The 17,819-nt window shown below is 40.4% G+C and overlaps 1 pseudogene; it reads left to right on the top strand.

Moving 5' to 3' along the window:
- Window positions 1-15,808: 15,808 nt before the first annotated feature.
- On the top strand, window positions 15,809-16,997 carry LOC105093054 (large ribosomal subunit protein uL22m-like; annotated as a pseudogene).
- Window positions 16,998-17,819: the final 822 nt, after the last annotated feature.

The following is a 17,819-nucleotide window of genomic DNA, read 5'->3' as shown; positions in this document are numbered from 1 at the left end:
AAGTGACTCTACAGCAGCTATACTTTTGTATTTTTATATTTCAGACACACTAAAATGCAATCATACTTACTCCTTTCCAAAAATCTATAAAACCATTATTATCCCTGTCTTACAGATGTAGAAATTGAGATTTAGACAGATAAATGATTCGTGCAAGATGACACAGATGGAAAAGATAGAACCAAGATACTCAGTTCAGGTCTAATATCAAAATCCACATTCTTTCCACTCTGCCACCATACACCTCACGCCATTCTAAAAACAATGTGTCCAAACGATTTTGAGAGAGTTTTTCTGATACCAGCCATGCCCCTGTGGTACCACCATGGCCACGCAAAGACCACTGAGGCGGGAAGATAGAAGCCCTGTGCACCAGCAGGTGTGAGGTCTGGGGGAAAACTGCTCCAGTCTCCTGGGGCTTGTATGATCCTGGTCACCTGACCTACCAAGAGTGGCCAGCAGGGATTTTTTTCTTTTCTTTAGAAAGGATTGCAGAGTGGGGAATAACCCCATTCAGATGATTCTAGGGGCAAACCAGCTAACTAACACTTACACACACACAAATGGTTTGCATTTTATGCTTTCCTTACTGGAATCTTTTCCTTCTAATATCTTTTAGAAGACTCTTCCCAGAGAACAAAATGGGCACACTGGAATCATTACTGTATTTTAAATGACTATACTTTCTGAGACACATATTCTGAATAAAGGATTTCTTCCTGATTACTAAGTATATTATGAGAAAATTCTTACATATATATAAAAATGATGCAACCATTCAACTATGGTTATAAATCAATTGCTATTATTAAATACAGTAAAAATTATAGGAGAGTGGAAGTGGTTTGGGACTATGCTGTATTTATAGTAAGCACAGTGAACTGAAAATCTGACATGATAATTGTCATTCTTATGTGACAATACTTAAGGAACAATATATTTTGATCACATTATTCTTATTTTAGAATCTAATAGCAAGAAAAACCTCTGGTCAATAGAATAACATTTTAGAAACACTAGGGCATATAAACAAGAAGTGGTACTTACACAGGGAACTATATTCAAGATCTTGTAGTAGCTCATGGTGAAAAAGAATAGGAAAATGAATGTATGTATATTCATGTATGACTGAAGCATTGTGCTATACACCAGAAATTGACACAACATTGTAAACTGACTATAACTCAATAAAAAAATTAAAAAAAAAAGAAGTGGCATTTAAGGTATGATTCTTCTGTAATCAGCACAACGCCTGAGGTCTGTAGTGTCTGTACAGTTCACTATTGGTTTGTTGAAATCCCAAAATACAGAAGCAGCAAGCTTTGTTTTTTCCGGTGTGGCCAGTACCCTGAAATCTTCTCCAAAGCCATGGTCAACAGGACAGCTCTAAGATGCCTGTTATAGCTACAAAGAATGATAAATGAACTACTGTTACCACTTTTTAAACTTCTACGTTAGCTCTTGTCATGGAATTCAAATTGTGCCAGCCATCTTTTATTAGTCAGTCCCATGGGGTTTTTATTGTTATTTTGAACAAGATCTATTTTTGTTTAATTCTATGGGAACCACACATAGTTCGTACATTTGCCAGAAACTTATTTTCCAATGAGTATTACTCAATTCTAAATAAGTACATTCTGCATTTTTATGCTGGGACATAGGAGGGTGAGTTCAATGAGGAACATCTTTTAAAATTATACAAAGTAGCCTGGACTTTTTTGTAACTCTAATATTCTGGTAACTAAAAGTGACTTGGGGTTTATTGTTTATTAACTTTCAGAGTGATCCATTTTAAACAAAAATATCTTCTTTTAAAAAGTCATTAAGAACTGATTTGTTACAACAGCGAAAATTATTTGTTGATTTACATCACAGCTTTGATTTGTATAGCTGCTCAGTATGTTTACTCATGCCTAGAGACAAACATTATGCTAACTCCAACAACCAGAAAATCAAGATCACATGTCCCATTCACAACAGGAAAAAGGAAACATTTTCTTATGCAAGTTTTGATGCATGATATATCTGGAGATCTTGAGCTTCTTTCCAGAGGGAGGAAGACTTTTTTGTCCTACTGCACTGAGTGTTAAGGTATGGATATTAAGACTATGTCTCTTTGATTTGAGAAAAGCAGAATATTTTTACTTGCAACTTGTTTAATTCCCAGAACTGGATAAAGAAAAAGGGGCAATCTTATTACAAGACAACCTTCCTGCAAGGGCAATCTTCAAGTGTCTCAGACCCTCAGGGATCCATTGATGTCATACTCTGAATCTTTGAGCAAAATTGTCTAAGCAAAATCTACAGAAAATGATGAATCCTGCATGAAAGTGTAAAAATATGATAAAATTACAAAGCTTCTACAAAGACTGTTTGCAGAACACCAAGGAGAAAACTGAGGGTATTTTTAGTAAATGTCATTTATTCTCTTGTCAAAAAGAAAATAAGCCAGGTTTTTGTCTGATTGGTTGGCTGCTTTTGATTTGGCTTTTTATTGTAGAGACATAAACCATGGGAGGCTGTCTGACTTAAATTGATCATGAAAGTAATTATTTGGCCAGATAGATAAGGTATGAAATAGAATGTCATGTTTTGTCACATCTTGTTTTGCTTTTCAAATGAACATAATTTGTTTTAATATACTTCTTTATGTAGAGAAAATGATAAAGAGTTAAGATTAAATGTTCCATAATCTCATTGACTGGATAACTCTGCTGACATTTAAAAAATTTTTTAAAGTAATACAAGCCCATGTTTTAAAAAATCAAATAGTACCAAGAGGCGTAAATGAAAAATAGATGCATTCCTCCCCTCCCACACCCCTGCCCAACTACCAGCCTATTTTCCCAAAAGAGCAATTGTTAACAATTGCTTGTTTATCCTTCCAGGAAAGGGAATATATACCTAGACACCAAAATATATATGTATATGTGTGTGTGTATATATATATATATATGTGAGTGTATAATTAATATTTTTCACAAAAGGGTCATGTCATTCCATTATACTTTGAATTTTGTATTTAATAATATATTTGCAGATTTTCCCATATCAGCACACACAGAGCTATCATTTTATTTTTAACAGTTGTATAAGAAATAGTTCATTATATAGTAAGTATACTGTTAAGTACACTCCTCTATTGATTAACATTTAAGTTGTTTTTATTTTTTGTGACTACATCTGTAAAGATAGCTGGTGAAAAGACATCTACATTTTTACTTTTGTTAGAGATCATCTAATTTGTTCAATCAATTTTCTCTCTCACCAATCTTTGAGAGTTACTATTTCTCTAGCTCTGGTATTATCAAAATTTTAGATTTTCTCTCAAGAGAAAGTCAGTTTATAGTATTCTATTTTCACCCTTGTTTAAATTGACGAACATTTTACTTAAAGAAAAACCAGAATGTATTTGCTTTAGGAGTGTATGGTGTCTTAGCTCAGTGTTATGTGAACCCATTAAGGAGAAAGAAAATGTTTTGATTTAATAAGATTGGATCAGCAAATGTGGCTAACACCAAGCAAAACTTTGTAGACTAATGAAGTTTAGGAAACTTTTTTAAAAGAGTGGGTTAAACTGGTAAATCTGATGTTCAAAAGAGTGGGAGAGTGGGATGTTGTTCAACGGGTAGAGTTTCACTTTTGCAAGATGCAAAGAATTCTGGAGGTTGGTTGCACAATGCGAATGTACTTAATGCTATTGATCTGTACACTTAAAAATGGCTAAGATAGTGCACTTTATGTTATGTATATTTTACCATGGTTAAAAAAAGATAATGTGCAAAATTATACATCTATAGAGAAAGAAGACAGTTATCTAAAATATAATTTTAAGAGTGTAAGGGAAGAGCTTCTACCAGAAATTCAATGAAGTACCTTCAGGGGCCAATTAATGTCATTACATAATCAGATCAGGTCCAGAAAGCAAAATCCCTGGTAATGCACTCCAGTTTAATCTAAGGCACAAATGGCTAGTATCAGCAGCAGTACTTGCCCCTCTTCTGATGTGGAAGAGTTGCCTGCTGTACCTGATGACTACCAGGGTATTTCTCCAACTGGGAAAGCACCTGTTGTCTCGGGCCTCGTCAAAAGTGTCTTCAAATAAACTTGCACTTATCGTCTTCAACACTGAGGACCAGATCTGGTACCTGGAGTTGACGATGATGCAGGGCCACTGAGAAGAGGAAGACCACAGTGAGGACCAAGCGGCTCTGACATACAGCATTGTTTCAAAGCACTCTATAGGGGTGGAGGGTATAGCTCAGGGTATGGTGCCTGCCAAGCATGCATGAGGTTCTGAGTTCAATCCCCAGTACCTCCATTAAATAAATCAACCTAATTACTTCCCCCAACAAAAAAAAATTTTTCAATTGAAAAAAAGATAAAATCTTTCAAATAAGCTCCCTATATTTTTCTTTGTCATACCTCACAGCCACCGTGTGAGAAAAAGTAGAATGAAAGGGAGAGTGAAATCTCCAGAATCCAGAAAACAATTTTGTTCACAATGACTTTGAGTCTCAGATCCTGATTAAGCGGGCAGACGAATCATTTATAAACATAAAATGCATTTACCTTGGGGAGATGACTCAGAATAAATATTATGGAATTATCTAACTAAAGTGTTTCACAATGGGGGAGGGTATAGATCAAGTGGTGGAGCGCATGCTTAGCATGCACAAGGTCCTGGGTTCAACCCCCAGTACCTCCTCCAAAAATAAAAATAATAGAAAGCCTAATTAAAGTGTTTCACAAACTTCATAAACCCATTTCTCAACTATGCAGTGGAAGCTGAACTGTTGCTTTCTGGCATTTGCATGCTATATTTTAGCACAAAGCAGAGGTTCTCAACCTTGGGTGTATATTAGAATCACCTAGGGAGTTTTTAAGTCTGTCGTCTTGGAGTCATCCTAGACCAATGCATTGGAATCTCTGAGGTTGGTCTCCAGGTAATTCTAACATACAGCTAAGGCTGCGAACCAGTGGTGCAAAGATTCTCGACTTTGGTGTGTATAATCCTTGGGGGGCTTTCCCCTTCCCTGATGGGAATTTGGTTTAGTAGGTTTGGGATTTTCCCAAGATCTGCATTTCTTACATGCATCTCTGGTGATGCAGATGCATAAAGTTCTGGCGCACACTTAGAAAAATACTACTACAGTGACGGAAATTCCTGATTTTTCATCCTGATCACTGATCTCTTCTGCTTCTCAATAAACCTGATCCCCTGAGCTTTGTTACTAATGCTCTCTATCCCAAGCTAATAATTTTTAGTGCTTTGTCCCTGGAACACGCCCAAGATCTTCACATATCACTTGCAACGAATAGCTCCAAAATGGCCACATAATTCAATGAAGTCCTGGCCAAAGTGGAACAGAGTGTAAAGATTACATCATGGTTTCTCCATGCCATGCCTTTGCTAATAACTCCTGGAGTCATGCTTTAAAAAACAGCATCATAATATTCAGCACTATCACCAGCATCAAAATGTATCATTACATTGTTCTGCTGAGTCACTAAGAACCTGAGAATATTTTAAACTTTTGCAGAATTAGCCCTCTGAAGTATGCATTTGTATTTTTCCTTCTGAAGTTTTGTCCTTACTAAATTTTACCATGACTATATGTTACTGCTGCTCAACTAATGACCTTAATGTCATTGGCAAATGATGGACACATGTCTGTTCCATGACTCAAATTATCAAGAGAAATATGAAATATTCTTATACTCAGGATAGATCCTATACATTCGCACTTTCTATTTTGCCCAGGCTCATGTAGAAATCTATATGCTTGTCTGAATAATCGTACCAGAATGGGGTGGTCAGAGTCAGCACTGTGCAGTAAAAAGGGAATGGGCTTTGGGATGAGATAAACCTAGTTAAGATTCCCTGCTCCATCCACTTCTAGCTGGGTGACCTTAGGCAATAACTTAATACAGAGCCTTTTTTTTTTTTTTCCTTCTGGGAATGTGCAGTTAAAATACCTCCCTCAAAGGAGCATTTTGGCAATGATTAAATGAAATGCAAAAGTGTTTAACACACTGGTTGATGCATAGCAAGGTGCTTTACAAATAGGTTTTTTTCTTTCATGTAATGTATGATTGGTAAAATGAACAGCTGACAGGATAAATACGGATATTCTTGTAACTTAATCAGTTTGAAGAAATTATGGGAAAGGAAAAATAATTCAAACTAGTCAAACTAGACTAACCCTTAGAAGTTCACTCAACCAAGGGTGACTGGGTTAACTCTAGCATCAGACGATGCTGGGCAGGAGGCCCTCTGGGTCCTGCATGGGAGTCAAGCCAGGAGACCAACCTGGGCCAAGGAGAGACAGAGGCCAGTGCTCAAAGGCAGCAGAGGTCAACACTGAGTAATAGCCAGCCCTCAGAGAACCTAGAAGAAGCCTAGAGGAGGCAAAATGTTGGCCTCTAGGAAGAGACTAGGAACCCAAGAGTCTACATTGGGGAGATGGTGGAGCCTAGGCAAGGAGGGACTCCAGAACAGCGAGGCCCAGCTGAAGTCATCCATGAGACAGGTTACAGTCTTCAGAATCACTCTTGTCTTTTTATATTAGCCTGGCTAAACTTTACCATCCTCATCATAGTCTCTCTTCCTAGTAGGCTTTCTTTGATGGGTATAAATGTATCCTTCTATCATTAGACACCATGCTAGGATGTGCAGGCCAAATAATGCAACTCCAAAATCTCAGTGGCTTAACACATTAAGAGCTTATTCCAAGCTCCCATCCCTACCCACCACAAGCCTGTGGAGGTGGGCGGGAAGGGGACTCTGCTTCTTGCAGCTATTCAGGTACCCAGGTTCCTTTCCTCTGGTGGCTCTGCCATCCCCCAGTAGGGATTCTTAATTTCTTTTCTTTCTTCCTTCTTCTTCTTCTTCTTTTTTTTTTTTTATCATGAATTCTTTTGGAAGTTTATTGACATTTTATGGACTTTCTCTCAGCATAAGGTTTTTAATTGTGTAAAAGAAAATGCAAATGAACAGTATTACAAAGGAAACCAATTAAATTGAAAAACTGATATCAAAATAATAAAAATATAAAGCTGTGATACAGCATGGTATGTGCTTCCTTATCAAGGTATGATATTTTCACCTGGGGCATCATCATGCAGGAGGACTTCCAAAGAGTCACGGAGTGCTCTTTGCTAAACCTGAATCAGGCTCAGCGCCACAGCTGAGCACTTACCATGTGCTTATATGTACATTGTTCTGGTTATCTGTTGCTGTGTAGCAAACTACATTCAAAACTTGGTGGCTTAAAACAACCTTTTTATTTTGCTGGGCAATCTGTCTAGGATCTGTATGGCAGCCCCTAGGGCAGCTGGGGTTTCCAGCGGGCACCTTCCAAGATGCTATCTTTATTCACATGTTTGGCACCTCAGTGCCCCCATCTCCACATGGCTTAGGCTTCTCACAGCACGGTGGTCTTAGGGTGCTCGTACTTCTTAGATGGCAGCTGGCTTCCAAGAACAAGTGCGCCAAGAGATAGAAGTGGAAGCTGAGTATATAAATATGGGTGCTTTTCTAACTTAACCTAGTCTGTAAAATTATGAGAAAGGAAAAATAATTCAAGCTAATATTGTACTAATCTTCAGAAGGTCACTCAACCAATTGTGGCTACGCAACGGTGGCTATGTCAGCCCCAGCATCAGGAGATATTAAATGGGCCACAAAGTCACGTCTGCCGTAGTCTACTGGTTTAAATAATCATACAGCTCACCTGGATTCAAGGGGGACCTCACCTCTCAATGGGAGGGATACCAAAGCAATTGTGGCCACCTTTAATCTGCCATGTATATAAAATCTCATTTAATCTGTGTAGTAATACTTATGAAGTAGGCATTACTGCCTCTATTTTACTGATGAGGAGACAAAACCTCAAAGAAGTGAAGCATTTTGTCCAAAGTCACAAACCTAGTGAGTTTGAAACTAGGTTAGTATGATTCCAATGACAGTGTTCTTAATTACTATATATTCTTTATGCTGCTTGACTTGAATCCACTACTTGGAGAGCAACAAAGAGACTCTATTAGAAAAGTAAAACAGTAGTGCATTGCAGAAGAGCTGTTGGTCGCCTACCCAACATTCATTCTCTCCCTCTTCCCAAACTTATTTGGAATAGCAAAGCACACCACTAATGGGCCATATTTCACAGTCTACTTTACAGTTAGATTTGACCATGTTTTGTCCAATAATATGCAAGAAGGATTACTGCCTGACTTTCAGACAGTGTCCATGAAGAGAGAGTTGTTTGTCTCTTCTGGATGTCACGCAGATGTGATCACTGGCACTCAGTAGCCATTCTGGAACATGAGGGAACATGCTAAAGTGGCAGACTAGTAAAGCCTGGGTTTTGATGATCATGGAGCCCCCATATTGGCCTTGGGCTGCTGCCTCTGAACTCCATTAACTGAGGGAGAAACAAATCTTTATCTTGGTCTAAGGCACTGCAATTTAGAGTTTTTCTGTTTCTTACAGTTGAACTGAACCCTAACTAATACAGAAGAGATACGCATATGAATATAAACTTAGCCATAACAGCTTAACCTCAATGGTACGGAAGTTTAAGGAAGCGAGAAATCACCAGCAAACCAAAATTGCATTATAGAGAAGAGGTGCCCAGGAGCAGCTCACGAAAGCTTGGAAAACTTTGTGTCTACTTTAAAATATTACAGAGCGATTAGCATATTTGCCAAGGAATTGGAGATATTTTGAGGCAAATTCAAAAAGCCATGCTTGTTTTTAATACATATAAATAGGGCTGCCCTGAGGGAATCTTATAAACTGTCCCCCTCTCATGCTTCTTGACCATTGGTGATGTTTTCTTAGGATTGGTTCTGGGCCCGGTAGTATTTTTATTTCCTTTGGTGGTTTGTGTAATGCAATAGAGAAGTAGCTCATTATATTTCTAAAATAAAATTTCAGCATAAGAAGAGATAGGCCCTTAATTTGGAATGGTTTTGATTTAAGTTGGAGACGTTATCAGAAACCAGGTATAGAAATGAGATTCAACCACTGAAACGAGAAAGAACCTCTTTGAGTCTCAGTGTCCCTCAGTGAAGGAAGTGGACAAGATAGTCCCCAGGGTTCCTTCTAGTTTTAGTCTTTAGTATGAAGGTGAAAAACCACATAAATATGATAGTCAAAGCTGAAAAATATCCAGTAGCTTTCAGGGGTTTGCATGAATGTTATTAAAGTGAAACAGCTGTAGAAGAAAAATATAGTTAATTATAGCGATAGCTCTTACCTGGGTATGTGGGTTAGCATTCTCAGTTGCAAGCAAGAGACATTCTGACTGGTTTAAACAAAAAAGCAGTTTCTCAAAAGGCCCTTGGAGTAAGTCACAGCATCTCCAGGAAGGCCAAGCTCAAAATCCAGGTGAGAATCAGAACCCAAATCATGCCAAAGGACATACGATAGGGACATGTCTGCTGTCTGCACCATATGCTGGGTGACCCTGTGGGCTCCCTAGGACACTGGTGAATTCTTGACCATTTCAGCTGCTTTGCTTCACTCATTCCATATTTAAAGTCTTGGCAGAAGCATCTGATTGGCCGAGACTGGATTACACCGCTGAGCCCAAACTTTCGGGGATGGTGAAATCAAGGTTCAGGATCTTCCAGTGAGACCTATATAACACGAAACTCCCCCAAACATTGGAAGGGGTGCCTACAAATTCCCTACAAATCTTCACTACATCTGGCATACTGAGGATTGTCCCTGTCAAGTGCATCTACAAGTGTATTTATTATTATATAGTTTCTGCTGTGTGTATCTGAGACCCAAAGTAACTATGACTTAACAGGGTAGAAATGTATCTCCTGTCATGTTACAGTCAGAAGTAGATGGTTCCAGGGATGGCATGGAAGTTTTGCTCCATGAGGTCATTCAGGGATCCAACTTTTTTCATCTTATAGTTCTATGATACTTGGGACATTGCCCTTACCCACATGGTCCAATGTGACACACCATCACATCCACACCCACATTGTAAGCAGCACAATAGAAAATAGAGGAATGATGGGCATGTTCTTCCATTAAGATATATTCCAGAGTTGAACATATTTCCCAACACATGCAATTGACCAACTCTTAATAACATGGTCACACTAAACAGTATGGAAGGCTGAATGATACAATCTTTATACTAAGCAACCATGTAAATATCTACCAATCAAGGGTTCTATCGCTATAGCAGAAGGGGAGGAAAGACATTGGAGGACAACCAATATTGAAGAAATCTCTACTTCAACAAACAGCAAGCTGAAACTTTAGCATGTGGGATTAGGTGAGAATATAATAGCATTTTCTGTGAGGGTTACTGAACACAGGTACTTTAGAATGTGAGAAATATCTCCAGATGTCTTAAAATGGAACAGTTCTTCATTTGTAAAGAAATAGGTTGAAGAAAAGGGACAGTTCATGCTCAGTCTCTGCCTTAATGCCTATATTCAGAAATGACAAAGGTTAAAAGACAGGACTGAATGAAAGTTTAAAGGTCTTTCTCGGGGCTGATTGCTACAGCCAGTGTTGTATGCTTGGCAGAATGTAGCCAATCCAGGCGCTCCTCTGGGTCTTTGTAGAAAATGCAGTGGCCTCTAAGGAGGTCAGAGAGGCCTTGGGGCTAAAGGACATAGAGAAAAGACCAAGAGAAATTCACAGATGATAAATATAAGGGCAAACTGGGTGCAAGTTCAAAGCTGTGGAAATAACATGGAGAGTTAGAGGGCACGTGTATGTCTGAGTTATCTTGCAACATGCTCCTCCAGGCAAAGAGTAACAGGGCTCTAAGCCACTGGCGGCAAGGGCAGAGGGCAGCGTCTGGAGAATGACAGCTGGGTCAGAGCCTCCCAGGGCCACTGCTGCCCGGCTGACAGGCTCCGGGGCTGGCTCTTCTGAACCGCACTTTCTGACGCAGTCTTCAAGCAACTGATTTCCTAGGAGAGCAGTGATGCTTGGCTCATCTCCACCACCGTAAATGCCTCAGAAGTTTTTTATAGGCATTCTCTTTTCTCATGCTTTCAGGTTTATTATAAAGATTTACATGTCACCCAAGCAACCTATGTGTGTCACAGGGAGCTTTGGCTTAGAGTTAGTGTTTTTGTTTCCTTCTACTCCTTTTTTTTCCTCACATTATATAAATTTATTGAAATCTCTAATAAAAATATAGGTTCCTGGGACTGATACTAACATTTCTAATAGTAATTAATAGTAACCATTATTTGTTTATTGACTTAGTGCTCTACATGTACTTTCACATTTTAAAGAATTGAGGTATAATAGATATACAACATTTATTAATTTCAAGTGTACAACATGATTCTGTATTTGTATATATTGGGAAATGATCACCACAGTAAGTCTTGTTCACATCCATCACCACACACATGAATGTTTTTGTGTGTGTGTATGATAAGAATTTTTAAGATTTACTCTCCTAGCAAGTTTCAAATAGGCAACAGCATATTATTAACTATAGTCACTATGCTGTACATTACATCCCCATAACTTATTTATTTTATAGCTTTTGTCTCCCTTCACCCATTTTGCCCACCCCCAATCCCTACCTCCAGCAATTTGTTCTCTGTATCTATGAGGTGTTTTTTTTTTTAATTTTAGATTCAACATATACGTGACATCATACAGTATTTATCTTTCTCTATCTGACTTCTTTCACTTAGTATATTGGCCCCAAGGTCCATCCATGTTGTCAAAAATGGCAAAATTCTGTTCTTTTTTTATGGCTGAATAATCTTCCACTGTGTATATATACCACATCTTCTTCATCCACTTGTAAGTTGATGGGCCCTTAGGTTGTGTCCACATGTTGGCTACTGTAAATAATGCTGCAATGAACGTGGGGGGTTTTCTTCTATTCCTGGTCTACTGCAATTACTTTAAGGTAAGGCAAGTCCAAGGAGTATATTTTTCAGAAAAAGATGGCTAAAGGCCTATTTATTGCTTTTCCTAGTACAATAACATGTTCTAAATTCTTCCCTATTCCACCAGTGAATAACAACGACAAATCAACATCCCTGGATGACTGGATAAGCAAAAATGTGGCATATACATGCAATGGAATATTACTTAGTCTTAAAAAAGAGGGAACTTCTGACATATGGGACAACATTAATGAAACTTGAGGGCATTATAGTCATAAAAGGACACATACTGTGTGATTCCACTTAAAAGATACTAGAGTAGTCACATTCTCAGAGGCAGAAAGCAGAATGGAATGGTGGTGGCCAGGGCCTGGGGAGAGGCGGGGAATGGGGAGTCAGTGTTTAATGAGTATAGGGTTTCAGTTTTTTAAGATGAAAAGCAATCTGGAGACGGATGGTGGTGATGGTTGTGCAGCAGTGTTAATGTACTTAATACCACTGAACTGTACACTTAAAAATGGTTAAGACAGTAAATTTTGTGTTATCTGTACTTTACTGTAATAGAAACAAATTAAAAAAAAATATCAATAACCTCATCTGAGATCCCTGTGGTTACAACGGACTGGTCTTCCACATTCTTCTTTCTCTTCCTCAGACATCTCCAAGCAGTGTTTTTATAGCCCTGTAAGTTCTAAGTGTCTATAAGTGCTGTAATATCACAGGCTGCCATAGGCTTATACCTTCTTTGTGGAGATGTAAGCAACCCCCCTTTGTGGCTTCACTCAGACTCTATTTTCTTATTTGACTTTATTTCTCAAATGTCTACCCCGCTCAGATCCTAGGTCAGTGGTATGAGCACAGGCTCTCCATTCAGACTGCCCGCGTGGAATCCCTGCTCTACCCCTTGCTTTCTGCGGCCCCTTGGACGAGTGACGTAACTGCTTGTGTCTGTTTCCTCCTCTGTACAATGGTGATAATAATAGTATCTAAGCACGCTGTGAGCTTTAAAGGATTTAATACACATAAAGGACTTAGGCCAGTGCCTGTCACATAGTAAACACTCCATGACTATTAGCTATTACTGTAATAAAACTGACTATTATTATTTCCAGAAGTTCTCTGTGGGAGTCTTCGATGGGAAATGTCTCTTCCTGTTCCAAGCAAGCCTGCCCTCCCTTGTTCTGATAAGAATGCATCTCTTCCTTCTGGGATAACTGCCATTCGAAGTGGTGCTGCTAAGCCCGGTCCCACTAAGATTCCAAAGCCCTGCGTGGGGGGTGCATTTAACCCAGGCCTGGACAACCATGGAGCACTTCATCCCTCTCGCAGCAGGGACTAGTTCAAAGTGTGGGCCTGGGACTCAAGGAGGGCCGGCAGAGCTCTTCTTTGGCAGTGAGAGCCAGATGCCGGGATACAGCAGCGCATCTTTCTGCCGGGGCTGCTGAGCTGAGACAATGAAAGCTTTGGGATACAGGCAGCTGTCTTCCCTGTCTGCACATAGGAAGCCCATTTGAGATGGGGAGCAAGGCCAACACCCGAGAGAAACAAGAACTGAGAGACAGCGGGGGTGGCGGGGGAAGGGAGAGATAAAGGCCTATAACTTTGAGTTTGGGGGGCTGGCCACCCTTTGTCAACTTTTATCCTGACCTTCCCAGGCCTGGAAGCCCAAAGAGTCTCTTTTTGCTTAAGGTGGTTTGAGCTGAGTTGTTGTCATTATAACTAAAAGACTCATGGCTAAGATGCCCTTTACATTGTATTTGTCCTTCTCCCTTCCCTCCCATCCCCTCCCTTCCCCTCTTTCCTTCCCAGGCCCCTGAATGACATGGCCCTTGGTCTGAACCAGGACTGCCAGACTCCTACCCGTAGGGCCTACCTCCCTTCTCTTGGTTCGGGAGTTTTCCACCTCCAGCTAATTTTCCTAGTTTCCTTAGCTGGGTTCACCAGCTGTGAACTAATATCCTTATTTCCTCATTTCTCCTTAAGTCTCTCCTCACTGCCTCTGCCCCTCACCTCAGACAACTTCTCTGTCCTACTGTGCACAGATGCATCAAGCTCAGGTTTTCCTCTTTTGCTTCTGTTCTGCCTCTTTGCAGCTGGTACTTTTATGCCCTTCTCTTCTGCTCTTAATCTTGGGATATTTGCATAAATGTGTTCCTTTTTGACACAAGTATCGCATACTAACCCTCCTTCACCCACTCTGCCAACTTTTTTTTTCTTTTTTACTACAGGAGACAGTGCTGTGTTATGTTTCATACCTGAAACACTTCCCAACTATACATTCCTCAACTCTGGCTGCTCACTATATCCAGTGAAATGATCGGTCCCTAAATGAAAACCACCAGCAAAATCTGATTTCTAAATTCAATACCTAAGATCTAATTTCACCCTCCTCACGCCAGCAGTTCTGTTTCTCTTATTCCTCCAGTAAAGCCTCACACCGACCCCTTTATCTAGGGCTGTTAAACTCTTAGAGTTAATCAAAGGCAAGTCAATCAGCTTTTTTCTTAGATTACTAGTCTAACTGATAAATGCAGAAGGAACGAATGATAAAAGTAGAAGGAAGAAAGAATATAGAAAGTCAACATTAGGCAAATACATAGCAGTAAGTGTTGTAGGTAAGAACCATTGATGGATGCTAAAATTAGTGAGCAAAAATAAAATAAACGAGCAAAGTATAAAGATAAGCAGAGTATTTGTAATAGTCTCCGAGAATCTCCCCACAAGATGTATATTGGTTACGAAGGGGAAAATTATAACTTTACACTAGAGACACCTAAAAGATACCACCTTAACCAAGTGATCAAAATGAACACCACCACTAATAGGACACATCAACATCATATAACCATAATACGATGCACTGAGAAGTGTACAGTATTCCTTCTAAGATGTTCTTACCAAAAATTCACAACCTCAGTTGAATCATGAGAAATCATCAGACAAATCCAAATTGAGGCACATTCTGTAAAATAACTGCCCAGTCCTCTTCAAAAGTGTCAAGGTCATGATAAGGAAAGACTGAGGAATTCTTGCAGATTGGAGGAGACTAAGGAGACAGGACAACTAAATGCATTTGACCCTGGATTGGATCGTGGACAAAAAAAAAAAGGACAGTAGAGGACAAGTGGTGAAATTTGAGCAATGTCTGCAAATTAGGTAATGTCATTATCCATGTTAATTTTCTGTTCAATAATTATACTAATTTATTGACTGAGTTATAGCCTAGGCTCAGGATTTTTTTAAAGCTGCTCCGATGTTTCTAATATGCAAAATTTGAGAACCACGGATCTCACTATATGGAAAAGGAGGGAAGTCTTACATATGAATAATGGCCTGGGAACTAGCTGCAGCTTGTTCCACTGGTCCTTTTATAGTAAGTCCTTGGAAAGATTGCAACTAGCCAACACCTTGATCAGGACTCTGTGGTGGACTGGACTTTTTAAAGGTGGGGCACCAGCAGACCAGAGAGGAGCCCCATGTCCAAACCTCCCAGCCCCACCTCCTATCTGGCCATTGCCGTGATGACCAGTTTCCTGTGGGCTCTGATGGGCTTCGTGCAGATGCATTTGAGCCTGTGCAGTGAACCTCTCACTCCTGGCCCTGGGGTTTTGCTGATGCTGAGGCAAGAGACGCCTGTGAGAACTCACCCATGCACAGCCCAGAAGCATGGGGGAGTTAACAACCGTTCCCCATGTCCTCCCCTCTGTAGGCAGTTAAGAGGTTCAGAGGTGCTTTCCATCAGCTCTTCAGAGGGTCTGGGCAGGACGGAGCACAGTTGTCCTTAGCAATGGCTGGCTCAGTTTCATATCCTTCTTTTGTTTCTCTCTCTTTCCCTGTTCCCCTCCTCTATCCTGCCCTATTGCTCTCAGAGTCACATTCCCAAATAAACAACTTACATGTTCCAGGAAATATGGTGGCAGCAAAACTGGAACATCTGGGTGAATTATGGACGCAGAATCTGAGGGGGAAGCTGGCCTTAGGGCGTCTTTCACCTCACAATGTAATGGGGAAGAACAAATCTGACTCCATATTGGATCTGTTTCTTTTACTTTAACCTTTGTATTCTATTGCTTTTGCTACAAGTTAATCACTAAAGGCATGTTGCCTATAACTTAAGTATACATAATGGCCCATCTCCTGGAACCTTGCCTCCCATGCCTGAGTATTAAGCTAAAATACCTTTGTTTAGCTCACAGGAGACATCTTGATCTGTGAATGGCTGCAGGAAAGAAGAAATTAACACATCCCTCTGGAGTCTGGCTGAAGCAAGAAATATTACAACAACTTCTGCCTTTTCTACTTTACCTCCTCACCTCCTTCTTTTTGTTCTATAAAAGAAACTAGCATCCAAACCCAGGCAAGATGGCTCTTTGGGACACAAGTCCACCATTCTCTCAGCCTGCTGGTTTTCCCAATGAAGTCCTATTCCTTGCCCCAACAACTCATCCCTAGATGTACTGGCCTGTCCTGTGGCAAGCAGTATGAGCTTAGACTCTGTAACAACATTTTATTTCAATCACATATTCACATAAGTGCTTCTCTTAAAATTTCTTGAAAATGGGAGAAGAAGAATAAAATCGTTTCTCTTCCACAACTGCCTGGAGAACCTTGGAGACCAGGTGAAAACTACCACTGTCAAAGACAAAGTGCACCAAAGACAAGATGTGATATTTGGCAAAATTGATATGAGGAATGTTCATCAATTGTCACTAGAATTCAGTGACAAAAAAGGGGGCCCAAATAATTAAAAAGGCTTTCTTAGAAGCACCAGATACGGCAGAGGGAGACCACAATGTGGAAGTCAGATCCAGTTTATATACAGTTGAGTCCACCTCAGGGCAAGGCCAGTACCTGAAACACATCTGATACCACGGCATAGGTGGCTTTGGGATCATGGAAGTTGGTTGCCATTATTGTGTGACGTTGGTGGAAGCCACCGCCCCTCCATGTGAGGCACCAAAGACAGCATCCCCCACACCAAACAGTATATTCTGGAACTTCGCAGCTGGACCGTCACATTCACACTCTGTGATGCGGGAATTCAGACCCCACAGTGTATATATTTTACCATTCATTTCCTTAAAACCAACAAAAATTAAAGACAAATGCTTTTTATGGGGGTTGGGTGGAAAAATCTTACCAGTTCCAAAGGGTCTATTTTTCAGAGAACCCAGGCTAAGAATCTTCGGTGAAGACAGTAAGAGGACACCATGTCAACACATCATGGAAACTCCAGGATGTCTGATAAGAACCTCTCTGCTCTCTGGGCTCTCTGCCCCTCTTGCCTCCTCTCCTTTTCTATGAAAGGCAAAAGTGGCTAGTCCAGTGTCCGGCTGCTTTCCTTTTTGACTGGCCGCCCTAATTCTTCAGCTCCCCTCTGGTCTTCCTCTCCTTCAGTGGCTCCGTTTGTAGCCGACAGCTCATTCTCACTAGCCCCTTGGCCAAAGCCAGCAGAAAACTGACTGCTTCCACAGTTTTCCTGCTCTGCTTAAACCAACTCCCTCTGGTCAGCTGCTAATGCTGCTGTTGCCCTTGCAGCCCGCCCTTCCTCTTCCAGCATCTGCATATCTGCGTTCACAGTTAGCTCCGGCTACCCTTCCCTTCTGACCTGTCGACCTGCCAGCCAAGTTCCCGGTCTGTACCTTCAGGCCTTGCAGCGTTCCTCCAGGGCATCGTCACCGTCCTGTCGTCAGCTGCTTTCCACACACGCCACTCATGCACTCATGCTCTTCTGACAAGGGCAGCAGTGCTGTGGGGCACAGAGGGAAAGAACCAGTGATTAGTCCCTAAGGGCTGTTTGACGCCTTCAAAATGATAATTTATTAATTCATTTGGTAAATATTTTTTCAGTGCCTATATATTCCACTCATTTTTCTTAGGTGCTGAGTATATAACAGTGAATAAAACAGACAAAAAAGTCC

The sequence above is a fragment of the Camelus dromedarius genome, chromosome 7 (assembly GCF_036321535.1).
Source record: "Camelus dromedarius isolate mCamDro1 chromosome 7, mCamDro1.pat, whole genome shotgun sequence".
Lineage (NCBI taxonomy): Eukaryota > Metazoa > Chordata > Mammalia > Artiodactyla > Camelidae > Camelus > Camelus dromedarius.
Note: the sequence above shows the minus strand (reverse complement) of the source record. Positions and strands in the feature narration are given on the sequence as shown.